The following is a 20,810-nucleotide window of genomic DNA, read 5'->3' as shown; positions in this document are numbered from 1 at the left end:
ATTCCTGCACTAGAAATAAACAAAGTAAAGCATTTCAGATTTTATTTTAAAGCTTTGACTTTTCAATTCCAAATCAACCTATGGCATATGGATTCATGACCAATGTACTCTTGTATATGGCCTCAGTCCAGCAAAGCACTTAAGCACATGCTTAATTTTAATTTTGAACTAAATGGGGCAGTGAATCACATGCTCTAAAGGAGGTTAAAATTAAAATTAACCATGTGTTTCTTCTGGATGGGGGCTCTGTAAGGTATTTCCACTTCTTGCCAGCATTTCCATTACTGAGAAATGCTCATTCTTTTTGCTTTTCACCTTCCATTTATTCACTGTTCTTGAATAGCTTTCTTTGCCTCTAGATCAAATGGATCTAATTTCTGTGAAAACCTATGATATCAATTCAGCATACATAAGCTGATAGCAAGATAGAATCCCAAGGCAAGTGCCCAGTGGAATTTTTCTCTTTTGTATTTTTGAGGTTCCTGCAGCTTATTCCCCATACTTAGATATATATAAAATTATAAGGCAATTTGAAACAGCTATTGCTGCCTCTTCTCATCAAAGAATTTAAAAATCATGTTTGCCATATCAAAAAACCCTAGAGACTGGAAGGATTTGTGATGATTTGCAGTCATCTGATTAGGAGCAAAAAAACAGAAATTAATTTCAGTCACTTCTACACTCAGCATCTTTTGAGAGATGGAGATAAAGCAATCTTTCTCCTATCTTATGTTGTAAATCATTCAGCTGGACTGTATCAAAATGATCTCTCATCCTTTTTACTAGCAGGACACAAATTCTGCGATATCTATTAGAATAATAGGGTAATGTGCAGAAAGAAGGGGAGGGAACAAGAGTCTGGTTGCTGGGATTTTTTAATTTTAAAATGTTCTTCTGTGCAGAAAGGGCTGCTTTCAGCTTCTGTAATTAGCCTGAGACGTTGGGCTCACAGATCTCCGAGGGAATGAATGCACATGGATTGTGGCACAGCTAGAGCAAGGCAAAACAAGGTAGAAGAACAAACTTGGCACCTGTGTTGTAGATGTTCTTCAGCTGCTGGTTTCCATTTCTTCCTCCCTTTGGCTGTGTGATATGAACTCAATGGAGAGTTTTTTCTTCTTTTACTCTGCATTTCCTTACATGATTGGATTCTCTCTACCAGCTTCTTTTCCACACATAAGGGGGGGAAATATATCTCCTGTAAATATCAGGATTATGCTTTATAGTAGAGTTATTGTGAAATTTGTTTTCCATTTGAATTTTCTGTGCCTCATTCTTACTTGTTGATGCTCCAAAAAGAGGGCCAGTCCTCACGCTTTTCCATAACGAGGAAATTGTTGTGTTCCAGGAGATATTTCAGAACTTGCTCCAGCACTTGTATGTATTGATAAAAAATGGGTTTTTAGACCTTTTCATACTCCTTTTTTATTTTTTTCATGGAGGACTTTTTCTTTAAATTTGGCAAATGCATATTTATGCCTTGGGTCAATTCTCAGAAACTTTAAATTTAATTTTTTGTTAATTTCAGTAATTTCTTATGTGTACTTACAGGTAGCATTTTAAAAACATTTAAATTATGAATGTACTCTAATTGTCCTGACTAATGATTCATTTTGTATCCATTCCTTTATGGCTGTATATTTCCCATGGTGTTTAAATCTCCCACTTCAGCTAAATTGACATTACTCAAACATTAGGTAAGGGCTGCTTCCAAGAAAGGTTAATTCATGGAGAACTCTAAAAGAGGCACCAGTAATACTTGAACTCAGTGTGGGAATTCATCTCTCTTTAAGTTATTGAGTGTACACAGGTTTTGTGTGTCTCCCTTACAAGAACAACAGTTTGGGCAAAGAATCCTTCCCTTGATGAAGTTTGGGCACAGCAACAATGCAGAGGGAGGAGATATCTCAGTGCTCACACTGGATTTGCAAAAGAAAAAAAGAGATTTATTAAAATACTTTATAAAATATTTTATGTATTAATTATAATCTTTTATAAAAGATTATTTTGCAAAATAAAAGCCTGTGGAACTTCTGTTACTTTAGAAGTCCAGGGGAGCTGAGGATTCCAAGCAAGTGCATCCAATCCCAAGTAAACCATCCCTGGTCATTTGTAAATGCAGAGCAATGACTTTGGCAATGGTCTGGAGAGACAGAAACCTGCCTCAGTTTAGAATGAGGGGTAATTCCTGTGCTGCTCTGGCCAACGTGGACAGAAAGGGGAGGAGGGTTCATTTCAACTTGCTTGTTTTTATCCATGGTACTGCAGGACAGCACTAGGGAAGCCTTTTCCCCATCAGTCTCTCCCATTCTTTATTTTGTCTTCTTCAGGTTTTCCCCTCACTTGAACATAGAGATAAAGCTGGTGTGGACAAATTCACCCCTCCTAACTCTGCCTGGTACCTCCTGGAGGCTGTTTCTACATACACAGAGACACCTTTGGGTTCTTGGTGGGTGCACACCATGGACTTCTGTAGTTTCATTACCAAAATTAACCAAAGGAAACTCATAAATGCACGCCAGAAACATCACAGCACAGATTAAACTGTTGGCCCTATTCAATCAGTCCCACATCCAGGGGCTTGTGAGTCCAATCTGTGCCAAAACTTTGCCTTGGTGTGGGAAACTTCACAAATAATCTTTAGTATCCACACATTTCTGGTTTGTTGGTTTCAGTCTACTTCTCTTTGTTCTAATTAGGTATGAAGAGAATAAGGAGATATTTTTTCTTAGCTGCTTCTCCTCTTTGTAGTGCATTGATTGCTTTACACTTCCTTAGAAAGATCAATATTCCATTAGGAGCAGAGCAAAGCACTACAGCAGAAACAAACCTGGCTGTTGCCAAAACTGAAAGCTCAGCGTTGGGAGACAGAAGTTTTTTTCCCAGAAATGGAGTGAAAATCTTTTGGATAACTGTGGAAGTGATGGTGTGTTTCTACAGACCTGCTGGCAGGGTGTAGCTGTTATGGTCAGGAGAAATTGGTTTGCCCATCTCCACCACATTTTCATTAAGCCAGGAAAGTACCTGATAAACGTGCTGAAGGAAGCAAATGAGCAGGATGGTACCAAGCAGGAGGACAAGGAAAGGTTGGAATGATTTCTGTTTAATTTCCCTGGTCCATGGTGCACAGAGAGTCACAGAGATGCTGTCACACCTAATGCCTGCTTTGCCTAAACCTTGAGTTTCTGTGCTCTGGGGCTGCACAGGCAAGTGAAGCCAGCACAGTTACTCCTTCTCAGAAGGTATTTTTCAGGGTTTTGGAAGGTGCATGTGATGTTTTTCTTCTTTGATTTTCTTAATTGCATTTTCATAATGGAAGCTGTATAATCACATAATGAGGCTTTGTAATTATGATAGGTACAGGTATAATTAAAAATCTTTACAATATATCATGAATAAAAGCAGGTTTTCTTCTATGAAGCTATTTTAGAAGATTAGTAGGGGTGTTATTTGTGTTTGCAGGTTTGGAGTCAAGTGGGAGGTACCTATTGATTTCCAGCACTCCACAAATTTAGCAAAAAAATTTAGCTTGCCATTCCTGGAAATTTTCATTAATATTTCCAAGCCTCAACAGAGCCCAGATTGCTCCCTGTACAATGTGGGAAGTCCTTCAGAAATGTCATTATTGAGACTCAGGTTGTCTGATATTCAAAAAAGGGGGCACTTAAAAATTTCAGGGCTGGCCCCACTGAGTTCTCTGAGGAGTAACACTTCTGGTTTGACTCTTGACGCCCAAAATGTTTCTACACTTGTTTAAATGCCTGGATGGACCCTGGCAGGGCTGAATTCCTCTAAGTCCCATACATCAGGTGCAGATTTTAACCCTAGGGCACAGTGGCATCTTTGGTATAAGCTCAGAATTCTTCCAGATCAGTATTTTTAAGAGTTTTTTGTAAATATATCTATTTACAAAAAAAAAATATATATATATAATTTAGTAATGAGCTCATTTTAGAATTCATTTTTTTCTTAAATGAGAATAAATTTCCTTAGAAATAATACTAAAGTCTGACAATGTAATTTTTTTAAAAAACCCCGAACATTTATATTAGAAAGTACATTATGCACACGTGAAGCTTCCCTTTATCATATGTGGGGAATGTTCTGGATAAAAAGCACCCCTTGCTCCCTGAACAGTGCTTTTAATTATAAATGTCAGAAAAAGAGACGAATATAATGTGGGCTGGTTTTGAGTCTTTGACTTTTCTCCTCAGATTGTATCAATGGGGATTGCTCAGCTGAATCTCCTCACTGAGTGCCGTGAAACTCTTCATTGTGCTTGAGGGGAAAAATGGGAAAGCAGAAAATTGTTACTCAAGGACAGAACATTAGAGATGGCCATGAGCCAGCAGAGCAGAAGATGCAGTAAAGCCTGGAGAGTGGTGACTAACAGGGAAGGCAGTGATGCTGAGCAGAGTTGTCACTTCCATTGACACCAAACAATTCCAGCTGAAGGTGGATGGGAGGGTTTTGTCAAATAATTTTTTTTGCTGGTGTTTCTAGAAAAGGCCACAGCTGACAGACACTGATGTGAATTGGTTAGTTCTCTGATTATTTCCAGATTTGATTTGGATTCTTTTCTTAGTGGTAGAAAGGTATTATCATCTGCCTTTCTAATAAACTGTGCTGAATTTTAAGATGAGGTGAATAGGAATGACAAATTTAGAGGGGGATTTCTCACACTGTCAGGACTCCTCCTCCTACATGATTTCATCACAGCCACAACTTTACCCTTCTGTGGCACAAGCACTTTTGAGCTTCCATTTGGGGGCACTTGGGCCAACCCCAGGACAGCAGTGAGGACACAGGAGCAGGGATCAGTGTTTCACACGCAGTGTGAGTGTGCAGCACTGCTGGGAGCAGGGATCAGTGTTTCACACTCAGTGTGAGTGTGCAGCACTGCCAGGAGCAGGGATCAGTGTTTCACACTCAGTGTGAGTGTGCAGCACTGCCGGGAGCAGGGATCAGTGTTTCACACTCAGTGTGAGTGTGCAGCACTGCCAGGAGCAGGGATCAGTGTTTCACACAGGACTGTGAGTGTGCAGCACTGCTGGGAGCAGGGATCAGTGTTTCACACCCAGTGTGAGTGTGCAGCACTGCCAGGAGCAGGGATCAGTGTTTCACACTCAGTGTGAGTGTGCAGCACTGCTGGGAGCAGGGATCAGTGTTTCACACAGGACTGTGAGTGTGCAGCACTGCTGGGAGCAGGGATCAGTGTTTCACACTCAGTGTGAGTGTGCAGCACTGCTGGGAGCAGGGATCAGTGGTTTTCATTCAGGATTCACTGGCTGCTGCTCTTTGGGAAGGGAGTGCCCATCCCTGCTTTCCTGGCAGCAAACAGATCATGGCAATGGCTGGGTGCTGTGACAGAACCCAGATAAGGGACTGGACCTGATTTGGGAGATGGAAGAAGGCAAGAGCAGCACTTCAGCAGTTCAATGAGGAAACACAGAGATTCCCCAAGCTGCTGTCCCTTGTCCACAAGACAGGCAGGAGCAGGGAGGCAGAGGCAACATTTAAATCAGCTATTCCTCTCTGTAGCTGTTTCAGTGTGGAGGCAGGGTTTTGCAAAGCCACCAGGTGGGATTCACTCCTGCAGAAAGCTTTCCTTGACAAATTGTCAGTGACAGAGTTTCCTCTCTGCTCTGTGGTCCTTGGCACAAAGGGCCGAATTTTGCCAAGTTCATCACTGAACCCTCCAACTTTTTTTTTTTTGCCACTGCAACTGAGCTCCAACTTCAAAGCTGAGCTTTTTTATTCTTCCTTTGTGATAAGGCAAGAGAGAAGGAAATAAATCAAAAAAGCTAAAACAAGTGGTATATAAGATGATTTTTAAAAGAGTATGTTAAGAATTTCACTAGTTTTTAAATCAAAATATGAAATATATATATCTTTCTTTTGCATCTCTTATCAACTGATTTTGTTAAAGGTGAACAAGAAACATCACATTGACTCATTCAACCACCAGCTGCTAGTTTACAAATCCTCCTCTTTTTCCCCTTTTTCTTCTCTTTTCCCCTCAGAAGGGAGAATTACTGACCTGATGTGAAATGTAGGATTATCCTTATTGCTCCATTCAGTGACTCCAGGCTTATGCCTGCACCATGGAGAGCAAAGCTTGGCCTCTGCTCTCATCCAGTTCCTCTCCTGCTCTCCTGGTGTGGGGATGAAGAACCTCAGCCCTTTGCCCTGGGGGCTCAGCTCACCTTCCCAGCGCAGCAGCTCCTGCTTTGTGGGCAGAATTCCCCCAGCCATGAGAGCAAAGAGCAATCTGAATTTTCAGTAGCATTTCAGTGGTGCCTTCTGACATTATCTGCATTTACATTGTCAATAAATGTGTTTGCTTGGAGTCTCTGTGGGAGAGTCAGGATCCCAGGCACTGCCTGTGGGAATTTTTGAGGCCTTTTGTCTCTAATTAATCACAGAATATATATGTTAAATTATTTATAGAAATAAGTTATGCCCGTTGAAGGCTTAAATTATTTAAAAAGCTTTTAATCTTTCTTCCTAAATAACTCTTGCAGAGGCCTTTTATCTGCTGCAGTGTTAGAGGGTCCAGCTGCATCATTATTTGTGTTCCTTGAAGTTGGGATTGCATGTGGGAAGTGTACCCCTGAATTTTCTACACAGTGTGATCTGACAGGAAAAACAGCAAATGGAGAGGGGAGATAGCAGAGGTTTCTCAGGCCCATGTGTGTGTGTCCACACTGAAATGGGAAAATGACCCCATCAGGGAATATGCATGAGCCCAATTCCAGCACTGACACCCAAAGGATTAACCCGCAGGTTGGAAAATGGAAAGTTATTTGAAAAGCTCACAGTTTTGTCTCTTTTTTTTCCCTCTAAAGGTAGTATTTCTGTGTAAAAATCACACAGATTTCAGATTTAAGGTATTCACAGGCATTCTTTTCCAGGCATCTGGCAAGGTATTTCCAGAAGGGGCTATAATTAACAGCATTTGAAATCTGCCAAGGAGCATTTTCCTGCCCACATTATCATTTAAATAATTTCTCTCAGGGTTCCAATTCTTAGGAAAAAGCAAACAGTTAAGAAAGGACTAGTCATGGTCCAGGAAAACAGCAAAGTCCAATTAAAAGTAATCCAGTGGGCTATAAATCAGTAGAAATAAATTCTCTTGCATTATTTGAAAGGCAGTGGTTCTCCCCATTAATAAAGTGACCAGAACAGTAATTTTTTAATGCTGCTGAGCCATGGTTTGGATTCCACTGGAGCAACATTAATCCTGAAAGAAACCTCCTGCAACCAGAGGTTTGCAGCTGTACTGAAGTTGTCTAACTCAGTCTGGAAGTGATGAACAGCATTTATTACATCCAAACCTTGCCAAGGCACTGGACTTTGTTCTCCTCTGGTTAAACACATCACAGAAATTCACCCACACAAGCAGAAATTGTACACTTATCTAGGACAAAAGCTCTCCTTGCTTTTGTACACCTTCTCATCCTAAAAAGAGATTTTCTGTGGCTGATGAATGCCAGGGTTTCCTTAGGATGCCATTTGGAAACGATGACATCTGACATAATTTGTTCTTTATTGCAGAAATAAAATTATTTGGATTTAAACACAAAATGCAATTATTAGGAGATGGAACTTGCATAACCACAAAGTAGAACTCCCACAATGGTTGGGAGACTGCTAATGCTGATAAATTAAAATAGTTTTTATTGCACATGCTGTGAAAAGGTAAATTTTAGCACTGTGATTCTTGTGAGGACAAGAAGGAATGCAATTTGCTTCCAGGAGGGTTGATAGAACATTTCCCTCTGTCTTCTGGAGTAACCAGAGAGAACCAAAAAGTTCTGGGAACTCAAAAGGTTCAGTGCCAGCTCAGCTGTGACCTGTGCCATTGTTATCAGCCGGGGCAGGTGGGGTTTGCCTGGTGAACTGGGAACTGTTCCTTTCCCAGCAGGAAAAAGGGAATATTAGGAATTTCTGGCAGAAACTCCAATTGCTGAGCCTTTACCCTGCATTTTATAAATGTGTTCAATTGTATCTGATCTTGCTTGTGAAATCTGTGTGACTGAGGCTGCCTTTGGTGCAGGGCTCATGGGGGAATATAAAGTGATGAGAGGAAAATATTCTGGTTCAGGGAATTGCAAAGCTCCATCAAAATTAGTGCTTGTGCTATCTTTGGCCTTGCAATGGCTGAGAATGAAAAACTGATTTCAGATTTTTTTTAAACTTTTTGTCCTCTAATATTAAAATTTTAATATTAAAATTTGGCATTACTCCAGCTGGAGGAAGTAGGTTTTCTTTTTATTCTTCAGTAACTTGAAAGTTTTGCTTTTCAAAATTTTACTAAGTCAGAAGAAAAAGAGAGGAAAAAAACCCTATAATTAAAATTTTTCTCTCTTCTTCTCTGCCAGAAAGAAACAGAGGAAAAATATAGGAACAAAACCACAAAAAATAAATGGTCTTTTCTGAAACAGCATGGAAAAAACCAACGCAGCTAAAAACTTTTCAGCTCTACATAAGGCCCAATGTTCACAAATAGAAGTGTTCACCAACTCTCCTGATGAAAGGAGAAACTAGGTTAGACCAAGTTGCTGTGTTGCTATCAGATTGACTACAAATTTGATCTAATAAAACGTGAAAAAAATCCATTTTTAGTGTCCTTTGTGCATGGCTGAAGCTCTGGCAATGGCAGCAGTAGTCTTTCTTATGGGAAAGAGCATGGAAATACAAAGCAAATGTTGCTTGTGCTTTGCTGGTTGCACTCTCCCTTCTAAGAGTCAGAAATGTCAGGATTTCCTGAGCCAGAGGTCGCCTCTGCTCCTTTGGCTTTGGCAGCCATCAGTGAACAGCTCCCCTCCTGCCTTCCAGGGGATCTCCTCCTCAGCAGCTTGACTTCCATGCTCTGCAATACCCCGTGGCAATTTTCAGTGACAAAACACAAGTAAACAAAGCACATCTATAATTTTTGGTACTTGATGTATATATTTATTTCAGAATTACTGTGATCCTGCACCTGTACCTGTCCAGGCTGATAAACCTGCTCTGCTGCACCACATCCCCTTGCTCCTGTGGTGCCTCCTGCTAGGATGAAACCACATCTGGCTTCCATGCAATAAAATGGATGTGGAGCAAGCTGCAGGCTTGGAGGAACAGCAGTGACCAGGACCTTTGGGAAGCAGGACTATCCTGGTGTGTATTTCTGCCTTTCCCACTGCCTCCCCAGCTTGCCCTCCAGAGGAGCTGGCAGCAAAGCTCAGCCTGTGGCTGCCTGTCTCACACTGCATCCCCCAGGCTGGGCTGCAGCTGCTGTGTTTCTGTGTTTTGGGTGTTTGCAGCTGGCACAAACACGGCAGAGCCCACCCTGCAGGGGAAGAGCAGTGAGCACACTGAGGCCATTGGTTTTCTGTTCCACAGCATTTATTGATTTAAAGCAATCCCTGAGTGTACAGGCCTTGGGTAATCCCTTTGTGCACTGGGAGGGAGGCAGTGAGAGCTGGTCCAGGTCCCCAGAGGGGTTTTTCACCTCCTGGGTTATCCAGGGCTCCTCTGGCTGCAGGTGAGCCCAGCCTGTGCATCAGCACCCCTGGCCAGGCTTCAAGCTGGAAAAGGCAGAGACACAAACATCTCCCCCTCCTCATTGACATCTCCCCCTCCTCTTTGACATCTCCCCCTCCTCTTTGACATCTCCCCCTCCTCTCTGACATCTCCCCCTCCTCTTTCACTGCAGTCTGGCCTCTCTCTTGCTGATCCACAGTTCTCTGCCACGTTCCCTTTCTCCTGTGGTGGTTTCCAGGTGCAGCAGGCTCACAGAATCACCAGGACACAGTGAGGGTGACTCTGTCCCAGCCAGGAGGCATCTCCTCCTTGGCAGCTTTGCTCTGTAATGCCAGCTCTCCCTTCACCCCAGTCTCCTCTGCTGTGGTGGTTTGGAAGCATTCCAGTCATTCTGCAAATCCCCCAGGTTTACCAGACCTGGCATGGCTCCCCTTGCCTGTGCATGGGGCACTTGTGGCACCGATTTGCTTTGAGAGTCACCTGTGAGAGGGGGTAAATCAACTTGTGCCATCTTGTGCAGCTCTGCAGGGTTGTGCCAGCATGGAATGAGGTGAAGGCAAGGGACCAAATTCACCTCGGTACAAAAAACCTGTGCAATAATTCAAATCCTACTTAATTTCTTGGATCATGCAATGTTTTGTCCTGGTCCTTGAAGCAGAGAGACTCAAAGTGAAAGGGAGTGTTTGAGTCAGGTGCTCCAGAAGTAAGTTCCTTCAGATAGGTGTCTAAAAAGGATGAAGTTTACTTTCTGTAATGAATTTAGATGATGCTAGATTGATTTCCCAGAAGATGAAGTATAAGAGAGATATTTTGTGCAGAACAAAACAACAAAAAATGCTGGGTGGAATATAATGTTCACAAACCTTATCCCCCTTTGAACCCTTGAAATCTTGCTCAGATTCCATTGTGCATTTTTTCCATTTAGTTCTATAGTTCCTTGTAATTACAGAGGTATATCAGCACCTGAAACAGGGAACTGGGGAAGAAGCTGAATTCAATTAACTGCTGTTCTTCACTTTGATGTGTTAGCTCTGTGTTCCTATGATAGAAACCTTTTGTCTTATCCAGTGCAAAATCAATGCTAGTTCTAAATCCCAGCTCCAGAGGACTCAGCAAATACATAACAGGACAGCTACCATTTCTTAAATAATCCAGAGCAAAGTGAATTTTCACATTACCCCTTCATAATCTTTCCAGTGTCATTAAAACAAGCAGCTCACTCTGATGTAGGAATTTTCCTATTTTCTATTTTTTTTAAATAAAAGATGAGAGGTTAGAGAATAAATTTTTCTTATCTATTTGCTTTGTGTATTAAGCACAGCCTATTTTTAATAAAGTTTTGGAGATACACATAATACCACATGAGAGTCTCCTACCTGAAAAATTCAAAGTTGTCTGTCATTCACCAGTATACTGAGATATACTTCTCAAAATCTTCCCATAGAACCTGAAAGCTTCCTTCCCAAGCCTGTAAGAGCTCAATGAATCAGAAATCTGAATTTTTTTCTTCCCAAAATGTGTCTGCAGAATTCTCTCTTCAGCTGTGCTGGTGCAGTTATTGCCTATCACACTCCTGCCGGTTTTGTTTCGGCTTTCTTGTCAGAGGGAGCTGTCGGTGGTGCTGGACTAGGGGTGAGTTTGTGCCGTGTAAACATCCTCAGGGGATGCAGCCCCTGCTTCCACTCTGCGCTCCCAGGTGAGCTCCCCAAAGATGAAAAGCTTCTGCCCACTGAGCTGCCCTCCTTGGTGGGAGGCCTCCTCTACATCCCATGAATCCTGTTAGGAAACACTGAATTTCTCCTCCATGTTGCCATGTCAGATCATGTTTTTGTTTTAGGAACCACTGATAAATGCTGAATCTCCACCAAAGCAGCAGGATGGCTTGCTCAGAGCAAGGATGCATGTGGCTCATGGACCAAATAACCCGTTCCTTTTACCTCTTTTCCAGAACCTGGCACTCTTACATGGATGTCACTCTAACATGGATGTCACTCTTACATGGATGTCACTCTTACATGGATGTCACTCTAACATGGATGTCACTCTAACACGGATGTCACTCTTACATGGATGTCACTCTAACACGGATGTCACTCTTACATGGATGTCACTCTAACACGGATGTCAATTTGACCACTGTGTGGAGAAAAGGCCTTTTCCTTCCAGCCCACCTTTCCACTGCCCCTGCCAGGCCATGCTCTCTCACAACCAACGTCCCCTCTGACAAGCCATGGATTGTCACACGTGGGACATTCATCTCAGTTCTTGTTCAGAGCCATTGCCCAGCACATAAGGCTTGAGCTGAGTGATATTTCACCCATAAACATTCTGGTTGTAGGGCCAGACATGTAATTTTGTCAGCTAGCTCTGGCTGTATCACAATGTTCTGCATTGGAATGATGGCATTAGCCCGTGCCTTACACTGTAAATGAATTTATTTAAATTCCCGAGTTCAAGAGCTCTTGGCAGTTTCTGCAATGGAAACTACAGAGTCACTGAGGCATCTTTGTGGCTTCTTGTAGTGAGACAGCTCCTCCCATTAATTTCCATCCTTTTCCCACTCCTTACGGAGCACCTTTAGCTAGAGGAGACCAGGAAAGGCTCTGGTAGAGACTGCTAGAATTTAAGAATAGCTCAAGTGAAAACATTTAAGTGACACTCATTTCTGTGCCTCAAACCTTCAGCATGAGTGTGGGGATTTGAAAATACTGAGGTGACAGAATGGCATAAAGGAGCTGTGTTGGAAGGGAAACATGAATTTAGTAAGGGCAACTTTTTGATAAAATTCTTGAATTATGTTAATTTTTTTGTTTTTTTTTAATTATTATTTTTAGCTTGGTAGATAAGAATGGCAAAGGATTCAAAATAAGATTTCCAAATTAAATTTGGACTTTATAAGATGTATGGAAGAAAAGGAGCTTGCAAGTTTCTGTTTTCCCTCCAGACTGTGACAGATTCCTCCCCTGATGTCAGCAGAACATCTGCTCCCTGTCCAGTTTCCCTCTGCATTTAATTTGATCATGATTCATGTTTTGCAGAGGACTCAAAAGCTTTTCAGTAAGATCATCTACCCAAATCTGCTGAACTCTGTTTTGCCAGGTATTATGGGAAGGCAAACTAAAAATAGTTTCCATGGCTCAGAGAAGCAGCTACATGTCACACCAGAGACACCAGGGCTGGTGGAGAGATGGAGATAAAGTCATGAGCTGGAGGAAGCAGAGATGTTGATGCTTAAATGAGACTGACATTGTGAAAAGCAGAGTGTATGGAGAAGGGAAAAGGGTGGAATGAAGGTGTCCTGGCAGTCTGGGAATTCTGTGCTGGATAATCCTTGCACAAACACCATGGTGGCTGCTTGCATGCACACAAGAGGAAAACCATTTCTGTCTGGAATATCTTCTGTGTTCCCAATGTTGTTGTTACTTCTTGTCTGACATTGTGTCAAATCTCTCCCTACTGTTTTGGCTTTTAACACCAAGTTCTTTCACATTTTGTGAGCATCAGCTTTTCACAGCTGGTCTTGGTGCTCCTGGGGATGCCTCACATTTGTCTTGTCCATCATAGTGCAGGAATAAACGCTCATGTGCTGTTATTTCCCTGGATGTTGAACTGAAAGAGATGGAGTGGTTTCATCTCCTGTCTGCTTTCACCTTGGCTTCCCTCTGAATGCTCTTGGTAGATGTATTCATTAAGGATGCACTCATGAGCAAATACAAATAAATGATATGGAAAGAAATATCCATATTCTGCTGCTAGAGATCATCATGTAACATGTTTTGTAGCTGACCTAGCAGAATATTGAAATAAATTGATTATTTCTTCAAGTTTCATTCAAATTAATTGGAACCCAGAAAATCTGTTTTGCTGATTGTGTTGTGAAATCAATTAAATAATTTTTGAGCTCCAGAACTGCATTCCTTTGTTCTAATTTGAAAATTACAGATATTAACAAATGAATAGCAGCACCACATATCTGATTTCAGAAGATTTGGCCTCTTAGAGACTGTTTTATTTTGTTTTCAGCTTTTGGAAACTCTTGTTGTTCCTTGATTATGAATCTCACCTTGCATAAATCACACAGCCAAAAGCTCCAGTGGTACAACACAAATTTGCTTGTGGTAAGGAGAAAGGGATCAGAGCTAAAGCATGTCAGTTTTATTATCATTGTCATTATTATTAAATGCTATTAATATCATGTGTTGACCTATTCCAATCCCTTTTCTGATACTTATTGATATTATTCAGCATTCTAGAATATCAGAAGGTCTGTATTATCTTCAAACAGGCTGGTACTTTTATAAATTGCTCATTTTCTTTATGGAAAAGAGAGCAAGATTGTTCAGAGGCTGTTCCACGTGTACTGTTTTGCTCTGTGTGCATGATGCTTGATTAAAATAGAAGCCTAGTCAATTTATTAAAGCTCTATTCAGCAGAAATGTTGTATAATACAGGCATTCTTCTCCTTTTGACCTGTTTAGCAGAAATGTAGCTGAATAGCCCAGATCAGGGTAAGGATGCACAAAAAGCACTGCAAAATTTAATAGTTTTAACTTACTGAGGCACTTTTTAATACAGACCATGACATGTAAATCCAGCTACTGCAAAAACTGGCTGCTTCAGTTAATTTAAGGGTAAAAGCTGCATGATCTAGTGCAATAAGACTGGGTCTTTAAGCTACTATAAACTAAAAATTATATAGCAAATCCAAGCTCTCCTGCATACTGTTTTTTTTTTAAATCAATAGAGCTAAGCTGAAATTGAAAACTGGGAACATTATTTTAAAAACAATATTATAAAACTTCCAGTTTCAAAGAACATTCTATATATTGTTTTGTTATGTAAATCATGCTTAAGGCTGAAAAAAATACCTATGAATTTAAAATTGATTTTTATCCCCAGTTAAAAGATACCAGAATCTCTGGAAAACTGTGTGAAGTTGGTGCCCTTCCCATAAAATGTAACTATTTGAATACACAATTCAAACCCAAAGGGTACAACCAGCAGCCCATTGTGGTAGAATTGCAAGTGTATCTCTGTATTTTATTTTATAATATGAAGGATAAGTTAAATTTCCTTTATTGCAAGTTTAAACAAAGATGGACCTTCTCCATAATCTGGAGCCAAACAGAAACCCTTGGCTGTAGACATGTAGCTCTACCTCCCCTGTGACCAGAGAGCCGTGCAAATCACTGGGGGTGTCTTCTACCAGCGGTTAATTGACAAAACTTCTCTATTATTTCCTTTATATTAGTTAGCTCATCAGTGATAAAAGCTGCTTGTCTGTAATCTGGGAGCTTTGAGGATGGAAGCTGAAGTGGCCCATTAGTGGCTATTTTTATGAGTGCTGTAGCTGCCATTGCCTTTCCTGTGGAAGTTCTCAGATCCTTGGGCAGATGGAGAGGAAACTGTGAGCTGACACTAAAAGCACACACCGGGAGCTCGGTGCCTCTCAGCACATTTTCAATTAGTGCCTGGAGGTGTTAAAGTGTGTGTGAGGTGTCCCAGGCACAGCCCTCTCTGACATCATTCAGCAATTTAAGTAGGGGAAGTCTCTGCTGGCAGCAGATGGCATGGGCAGTGATGCCTCCTCTTCTCTTCTGGCTTCTCCACACCTGCTTGGAGCTCTTGACCACCCCTGTGCTTCCCAAAACCACAGGCACCAAGAGCAACACAGTCCAGTCTCATTAGGGGGCAAAGCAGAGCAGAAATCTGCTTTACTCTGCCTAGAGCATAACAGGAACCCTAAAAGACAAAGGGTCTTTTTCTCATTATTCTTGGAGAAACAATTCTCTCTCAAATGGATCCTTCTGAGTCCCACAGGTTTTTGTTACTTATGTAAGCTCAGTAAAAGTCGTGACAAGATGGAGCTCTGGTGACAGTCCTGTGCTCAACACCGAAATAAATGAGGCTGGAGGGGGATCCCTGGAAGGGGGATCCCCTCAGCCCTGCAGCCACCAGACCCCATCAAAGTGCCCCAGTAACACCAGAGCTAAAACCCCCTGAGCACTCGCTGGAAACTGAGCTGCTGCCTTGTTTCAGAGCATGGCAGCTTGGAGAATCTGGGAGGGTTTTGATGCCTTACAGAATTTAAATATGTTCTTCCAATTAGTAGAAAACTAAGTGTGTTTTCAAGGCTCTGTGTCACCATAGGACACGAAACAACATGACGTGTACACACTGTTGCTTTTAAGGCAAAAAAAAGGAAGTTTATTTTATGACTTTAGCATTTATAGATTTTTTAAAGTGACAGTGGATTGGAGGGTGAAAGTACTACCTCTCCAATGAGATTGGACAAACCAACAGTCTCAAATTTTTCTTCTTCTATAAAAGAATTCAAAACAATATGTTATTTACAGAAAGCGTGTGAGAAAGTTTGTTACAAGAATGTAAACATCAGAGAACCTAGAAAATCTTAAAAAATCAAAGCAGCAGTCCTGTTGATGTTAAATTGCTCCTTTGAAGCTCTGTAATTGCTAGTGTAAAAGATATCTTGATACAGAAAGATGTAAAAAAGCTCAAATATTTTACTGGGGTAAACTTACTTCATCAAGAATATGGGCAAGTTACAGGGCATGACTAAGTGCTACATTGCATTAAGATAGGATTGACTGTAGACAAATGTAGTGTGAAATTTTGTGTTGAGGCAGTAAATCCAGAAAATATAAATTTTTATCTTTGAGTCCTCCAACAAGTATCACCAGAAATTCTTTTCTTTTTAGCCAGATGAGATGCACATTGAGTGAAAAATCAAATAAACTGGAGTCCTACTCATCTTGTTAATTCTATTTCTGATTTTTCTTTTTTTCTCAGTGACAAAAGTAAGTTTACAGTAGTCTTTGTGCTTTGTAGCTCAGTTCTGTCCCATAGATACCTTGTGGTAGCTTGAAATAGAACAATGGAGAAGTAATGAAGGTAAAATGCCAGTTTGCTCAGAGACTGAAAATATAATCAGTGCAATTTGTCAGACTCATCTGCCGTTCACTGGGATAAGCATTGATAAAGATTCATCCTTTCAAGTGTGAATCCTGAGATTAATCCTCAGAGTTCCTTTTCTTCCAGAATTCTCTGCTAACAAATGTAATTTTCATGCCTCTCACCGCATGGCAATTTGTGATCCCTTGTAACCAGCCTATAAACAAGTCTGACTTCTGACACTTTTTATATTTCTAGAAATATTTCTAGACATTTCTGGCTGCTGTGGCAGTTGGCATCAGTGCCACAGAGAGCTGAGCACCAGGTCCTTCCTACCAGCTCAGCCTCAGAGAGTGGGAGGGTAAATTAGACTCAGCTGAGCCATGTCCACCCAGAATTTACTGTGAGAGTTGGACCCTGCACCCAGACTTGAACATGGCACATCTGAATGTGACCTTCAAGCAGCTTCCCCAGGTCCCCACAGGCTGCAGAGCTGAGCAAACACAGGGGAATATTTACACTCAGCAACTTTTGGAAGACACTTCCAAATCTCAATGATATGCATCTTTTATAGATGAATTAATTTCTGCAATTTTTATTGTCTAGCCTATTCCTGGCTATGGAGTGAAAGCTTTGACCTTGACTCAAGAAATCCATAGAGTTAGAAGGAATCAATTTAAAACATGGAGTGCTTGTGAAGGAGGTAAATCTGCTCCAACACTCTGAACTATGTGGGCTGGCAGATCATGACTGCAATGCTTCCTAACTCTGCTAGCACCTCTGCCTTGCTGACGTTTTCATCTTGGCCTGAATATATAAAACCCAGTTATGTTTCTTGTTATTATCTCATACCAGTGGGTGCAATATGGCCATACAGGGAAAAGTCATTAGGCCTGCAGATAAACTGGGTTTTTCTTGCCTGATCAAGAGATACATAAATCAGTCACAACTTAACTTTCCTAATCCTTCTCTTCCATGTATTTTTGTCCTCCTTCAAACTGTAGTTTCTGTGTATAAATACCAATATCATTTAAAGGGAAAGAATTAGGAAGGGAAAACTTATAAAATATGAATTCAAATGTGCAGCTGTTTTTCTTCTTAATTTTAAACTTAATCTGGGAAAATCTCTTTTGTCATGAAGCCATGTGCCCAAAAAAGATTAATCAGGGAAATGAAAATAATGACTTTTTTGCAATGAGATTTTAGTTGATAAATGTTGCCAAAGCACTCTTGAGACTTTCACAAGATTAAAATGCACATGTTTGTAGCAGAATGATGTTAGCAAACCAACGTCCTAGTGCTGCATCCAAGGGCTGCTGATAGAGTACTCTGAATTATTTAAAGTATAAATGTGTAAAGATGCCTTTTCAGATTCCTCACAGACTCAAATTCAGTGTTATTTTTCCTGTTGCTGCTCCTCTTTTGTGTGTTTTTTTTCCAATAGATTATATCAAAGTACATTTCTATTAACTGCATAAATCTCTTTGTGCTCCCAATAGCTGTATTTTATGGCTGCATTATACTTCCAGAGGATGAGCTTGGGGTGCAGGGAGGTCACTGGCAGGACAATCTGAGGTAACTTCCATTGAGGTTACACTGTCATCACATCAGGAGGGTGATGGTTTGATACCTGGTAAGAACAAAGCCACAGCGGACTCACACCCTGAGGCACAAGAATTAGTGGAGATGATCCTCGGAGCCCTCTCTGGTTAAAACCAGATCACTGTGTTCTTGCTCACTGTTTAGCAACAGTCCAGATGACTTCAGTAGGATCACTGTGACAGAAAGCAGTGCTTGAGGATCACACTGGGACACCCACAGGTCCCCTGCAGGTGTCTGCACCCAGTCATGGCCATTTGTAGTGGTATCAGCACCCACCACTCTTTCAGGCTGTCCTGTTCCTTTAGAACTGCAACTTTCAGAGGTAAAACCAAAAAGCTGTGTATGGCAAATGCTGTCCTCATGGCTCATGCTGGCTCCTTCACTGGACTCCTCAATAGAAGAGAAACACAAGGCTGATGTTTGCCTTCAAGGACTCCTGCCCAAGTTTTAAATTCTGCCCCTACAACTGCAGCATCTAATGGCCAATAGACATTTGAAATGGTGAAATGAATTCTTTGTGCCACAGGGGCCACAGGCAGAAGAAGCAGCCCTCAGCCCTCAGTGACTCCACTGAATCCTCCACTCTTATTAGGGACTGATGTGAGTAGGTGAAACACAGGAAGCAGCTCCAGTGTTGGCAGACCAACAACAGCCCTTTTGGGATATTCCAGGAATGATGTCTAAGCCCCAGTGACAGATTTGGCTTCCCCAAGCCTGGGTGTGTTTTTAGAATGAGATTCAGATGAGCTGTTATTTAAAGATCCACTTCAACAAAACTTGCAACTGCTCAGTGATCTTAATGCAAATGAGTGCCCTTCCTACCTGTGCTGTGGTGGCACAGGGTGAGAGCAGTGTGCCTACAAATAAGGACTTGGGCTCTCATAGAGAGCTCTCAGCCTGATAACTGATCCATAACCCAGTCCTGAACAGAGACGAGGACCCCAAACACCAGTATGTGTGACACTGTGCAACATCTCCTATATTTGTCTGTGCCAGGGATCCCTTCTTCACTCTCGTGGCTCACTCTGCTCTGTGATTAACCAAGCAACATCTCATCAGTATGGGAGTGATCACAAACACTGGGAAAGGATGAAAGCCATTGTGCTGGTGTCAAACTCTGATGGCAAGCAATTTCAGGGTGGTTGCCAGAAATCTAATCATTTCAGTCATTTCAAAAGAGTTTAAAGGAGTTGTTAAAAAGAAAGTGCCTCATCATCCTGGGAAATAGAGGCATTCTTGGCCTTCAGTCAGGCATTCTTTAGAGCTTGTGACACATTTATGTGATTATAATGACAAATGACTTTTCTGTCCCTCTCTGTTTGTATAATAGATGAGATATGTCCGTGGTTTTTGAGGATGGAAGAAATAAGGGAGGGTGGAATATTTGTGTTTCAAATACAGGAAATTGTAAAAGTTCCTCATTAGTAACCCCAGTCCTCACCCCCAAACACAGGAAAAAAAATTAAAATTTTAACTTTGAAGGTGTAAGTCTAAGACAGGACCAGAATTGCATCAGAATTAGGCAAATGTAGCTGCTTGATTTCTTGGCCAGGCTGGGACATATCAATTCCTGTTGGAGCTGTTTTGGGCTGTGTTCTGCTGATTTTGTCAGTCCACACAAAGGACAGGTGAAGCTATCCTGGAGCCAGCTGACACAGGTCCAAACCCTGCCCTCAGCTAAACTGCTGCAAATCATATTTGATCAGAGGCACACCAGATGTAAAGAACCTGAGAGCAGGATTTGGCCTGGTGTATTTCACTGGGGCAGCACAAAGTTACACACACAGATCTCCTGATGTTTGTGCTGACTCTGCTGACAGTGCTAATGCAATTAGGAGTTAAAATCATTACTGGAATTAGTCATCTTGATTTGTTTCCTTTGCTATGTCTGTTTCACAAAAGATTTGTGCGTTTTCAAAGTACAGAGAACAGTTTAATTAAGTGTTTAATAGCTCCAGCTGCCCTCCAAAATTTGTTCAAACAGTCTAATGTGAAAGAAAAAGGCTGAAATTGAAGGATTCTGCAGTGTATAAGTTTAAATTTTGATTTATGAGCTTGGCAGTCAGTCTGTACCAATTAAAAACATGCATAGGGTTTTTTTCTCTTCTCCAGACAACTGTGCTCACTGAGCTGGTCTGTTGGGTCAGCATGTGCCATGCCCTGGCTCTGCCCCAGCCAGGGAACTTGCCTTTGCACCTGTCAAAGCCCAGTGTGGAAAGTGCTGCATGACAAAGACTCAAAGTGACAGCCCAAAATTGTTCACACAGTAACTCTGGAATGCTTGGAGAGACTTTTCTTTCATGTTTTAACTGTACAGTTGCAATTATAAAAGCCCTGTTCTCTAACAAACCTGTTTTCAGCAGCAAAATTAAAGAGATTCTAAGTTTGTCAGTAAATCCTGACATTCAAGTGCTGAAGTTGGTCAGAGTAAGGCAGATTGAAAAGTTATAGCACTGGGAGATTTTCCATTGAATTCACATTGCAAGAGATGGATTCATCTTTCAAAGATCAAATGATCTGGAAATACAGATGACATAATTTGATTTCTGTTTCTTTTTATTAAGAGTGCCAGGCTGGACGTGGCTCTGGGCAAGCTGCTTTAGCTGCCCCTGCCTGAGTGGAGGGACAGTGGATCCCAGAGGAGCTGGCCAGCCTCAGCTGCTGTGGGATTCTGTGCACTCAACAAGATTTACACCCCATTTATCCTTGGCCAGTGGACCAAATAAAATGAATACTCTAGCACAGCTTTATCCTTATACTATGTATTA

This window comes from Geospiza fortis, unplaced genomic scaffold (assembly GCF_000277835.1).
Source record: "Geospiza fortis unplaced genomic scaffold, GeoFor_1.0 scaffold237, whole genome shotgun sequence".
NCBI lineage: Eukaryota > Metazoa > Chordata > Aves > Passeriformes > Thraupidae > Geospiza > Geospiza fortis.
This window is presented reverse-complemented; position numbering follows the sequence as displayed.